This window comes from Bos mutus, chromosome 8 (assembly GCF_027580195.1).
Source record: "Bos mutus isolate GX-2022 chromosome 8, NWIPB_WYAK_1.1, whole genome shotgun sequence".
NCBI classification, from domain to species: domain Eukaryota; kingdom Metazoa; phylum Chordata; class Mammalia; order Artiodactyla; family Bovidae; genus Bos; species Bos mutus.
The window spans coordinates 69,137,932-69,141,643 of record NC_091624.1 but is presented as its reverse complement, the minus strand read 5'-3'; the positions used below and the strand labels follow the sequence as shown (position 1 = coordinate 69,141,643).

Sequence of the window (3,712 nt, the reverse complement as noted above, 5' to 3'; positions counted from 1 at the left end):
TTTCCATTTCCTTCTCCAGGGGCTCTTCCTGGCCCAAGGATAGAACCCAGGGGTTGTGCACTGCAGGCAGATTGTTTACTGTCTGAGCTACCAGAGGTAAATAAGACAGGTTAATAGCTGGCACAGCCAGACTATGTCCCTCCAACTCTATTTACAAGCTTCCTTCTGGGGAAAAGCTGGAGTTAGAACATAAGATCAGCTTGTGCTGAGACCTCTTCCAATTAAGAGCCTCTGCCTAACTTAGTTCATCCAAGGTCAGGGCCACTTCCTGTGTTAGCCATTGAACACAACTGAACCTCCTAGGCTATCCCAGTCCACCAAAGGTATCCATCCTGAGTGCCTGGAACTGGGGACCTATAACCCTCTCCTTTTGAGCGAGACTCTGAGAAGGACTTTTAGTAGTCAGGGCTCTCCAGGAAAACAGGGAACACAGCCAATAGGTGGGTGTGTATATGTAAAGGCTTCCAAGGTGGCTCAGTGGTAAAGAATTTGCCTTCCAATGCAGAAGACGTGGGTTCAATCCCTGAATGGGGAAGATCCCCTAGAGAAGGAAATGGCAACCCATTCCAGTATTCTTGCCTGGGAAATCCCATGGACAGAGGAGCCTGGTGGGCTACAGTCCATGGGTTCACAAAGAGTCAGATACAACTGAGCACACACACGTGTTTGGGAGCAGGAGGAACTGTTATTTCGAGAAACTGACAAGTCCTGAAAATCTATAGGGTAGGCTCACAAGCTAAAGATCCAGGGAAGAGTTGAAGCTGCAGTTCAAGTCTGAAACCAGTCAGCTGGCAAAATTTCCTCTTCCTCAGAGGAGGTCAGTCTTTTTCCTAAGGCTTTCATCTGTTTGGATGAGGCCCACCCTCATTATAGAGAGCAATCTGCTTTACTCAAAGTCTACTGATTTAAAGGTTAATCTCATCTTAAAGCATACCTTCATAGAAACATGGAAGACTGAGAGTGGGAAATGATACAATGTATGTAGGATTTTACCTTAAATATGTACAACTTCAAACAATGTTTGCTAACTCAGAAGATATCATTACTTCTGAGTTATCTCCAGGCAAAATGGACCAATCCCTTGCATGAAACTATGAAAGAATATTCTGTAATGCTTTCTAGTCTTGCCTTTTTATGGAGTTAATACTTCTTTCCCATCTTACTTTCTCAATGGAACTGTACTTTCTCATTACCTGTCCTAATCTCTGCTTTTATTTCATGAAAATTAAGTGCACTTTTGCCTTCAAAGAGTATGCTCATCCACTAGGAGACACAGACAGGTAATTTACATATCTTTAAAGGAGGGTCAAGTGAAATACTTGTTAACTCAGGACCTCCCACGTCTCTGTTTTTAGAAAGTTTCTACTGAACTCTCATGAGTGCAGAAGACGTTAGCTACCCCTAAACTTACGAGTACTACTACATGGATTACAGGCATAAGTCAGAGATACTGTGGGCTTAGTTCCAGATCACTGCAATAAAGAAATACCACAGGAAAGGAATTCATATGAATTTTTTGGTTTCCCAGTGCATATAAAAGTTATGTTCATGCTATACTATAGGCTACTATATGTGCAAAAGCATTTTGTCTAAAAAAATACATACCTTATTTTAAAATACTTATTATTGCTAAAAAAAAATGCAAATGCTAACCATCATCAGAGCCTTCAGTGAGCTGTACTCTTTCTGCTGGTGGAGAGTCTTGCCTCAGTATTGAGTGCTGCTGACCAAGGGTGATGGTTCCTAAAGCTTAGGGTGGTTATGGCAATTTCTTAAAATAAGACAATAATGAAGTTTGCCTTATCATTTGACTAGTCCTTTCATGAATAATTTTCTGTAGCAGGCATGCTACACTGGTTGACAGCATTTTACTTACAGTAGAACTTCTTTAAAAATTGAAGTCAATCTTTTCAAACCCTGCTGCTACTTAACCAACTAAGTTTATGTAATATTCTAAACCCTTTCCTTTAATTTCAACAATACTCATAGCATCTTCACCAGCAGTAGGTTCCATGTAAAGAAACCATTTTCTTTGCTCATCCATAAGAAAGAACTCTTCATTTGTTACAGTTTTATAATGAGATCGTAGCAATTCAGTCACATCTTTCGCCTCTGCTTCTAATTCTAGTTCTCTTGCTGTTTTCACCATATCGTCAGTTATTTCCTCCACTGAAGTCTTGAACCCCTCAAAGTCAGGCATGAAGACTGAAATCATCTTCCAAACTCCTATTAATGTTGACATTTTTACCTCTTCCCAGTGAACCACAAATGTTCTTAATGCATCTGGAATGGTATATCCTATCCAGAGATTTTCAACTGACTTTTTCCAGATCCATTAGAGGAAGCACCATCTATGGCAGCAATAGTCTTATAAATATATTTCTTAAATAAGAAGACTTGGAAGTTGGAATTTGTCCTTAATGCATGGGCTATAGCAATGGATGCTGTGTTGCAGGCATGGCAATGGCATGAATTCTCATTGTATATCTCCATTAGAACTCTTAGGTGACCAAGTATATTGTCAATGAACAGTCATCATATTTTGAAAGCAATCTTTTTTTCTGAGCAGTAGGTCTCAACAGTTGGCTTAAAATATTCAATAAGCCATGTTATAAACAGATGTTCTGTCATTCAGGCTTTGTTGTTCCATTTACAGAGCATAGGCAGAATAGATTGAGCACAATTCTTAAGGGCCATAGGGTTTTCAGAAGGGTAAATGAGCAACTCAACTTCAAGTCATCAGATGCATTAGACCCTAATAAGAGAGTCAGCCTGTCCTTCAAGGATTTGAAGCCAGACATTGACTTCACCTGTCTAGTTATAAATGTCCTAGGTGGCAGCTTTTCCAATAGAGGGCTGTTATAGCTACAATGAAAATCTGTTATGTACTGTAGTTTCCTACATGAATTATCTTGCCTAGATTTTCTGGAAAGCTTGCTGAAGCTTCTATATCATCACTTGCTGCTTCAGCTAGCAATTTTATGTTATAGAGATAGCTTCTTTTCTTAAATCTCAAGTACCAACCTCTGCCAGCTTCAAACCTTTATTCAACAGCTTCCCTAACTCTCTCAGCCTTCAGATAATTGAAGATAGGGTCCGTCTCTGGATTAGTCTTTGGCTTCCCAGGATATTGTAATTAGCTTGATTTTTGATCCAGATTTCTCCGTATCAGCAATACGGCTGTTTTGCTTTCTTATCCTTTCTATGTTTATGTTTAATTTCCTTCAAAAACTTTAGGTTTGAATTTGCACCTTGGTTAACTGTTTGGGGTGAGGGGCCTAGTGTTCAGCCTCTCCTGGCTTTTGCATGCCTTCCTCACTAAGCTTAATCATTTCTGGCCTTTGATTTAAAGTGAAAGATGTGTAACTCCTTCTTTGACCTGAAAACTTAAAGATCATTTTAGAATGAGTTGACCCAATTATAATATGGCTGTGTCTCAGGAAATGGGTAGGCCCAAAGAGAGGGAGAGAGATGGCAGGTCGGCTGGCAGTTGGAGCAGGCAAAATACAAAAACCTTTATAAAGTAAGTCAACAATGGTACACGGATGAAGTCTATGGCACCCTAAATCAATTACAATAGAAAATCTAAGATCACCAATCACAAATCACCATGACCAACATCACAACAATGAAAAGGTTTGAAATGTTGTAAGAATTACCAAGATACAATGCAGAAACACAAAGTGATCAAAAGCTTTTGAAACAACAATGT

General features: G+C 39.5%; 1 pseudogene; it reads right to left on the bottom strand.

Annotated features, from left to right (window-relative positions):
* Nucleotides 1-1,648: 1,648 nt before the first annotated feature.
* Nucleotides 1,649-3,398, bottom strand: LOC102281551 (tigger transposable element-derived protein 1-like; annotated as a pseudogene).
* Nucleotides 3,399-3,712: the final 314 nt, after the last annotated feature.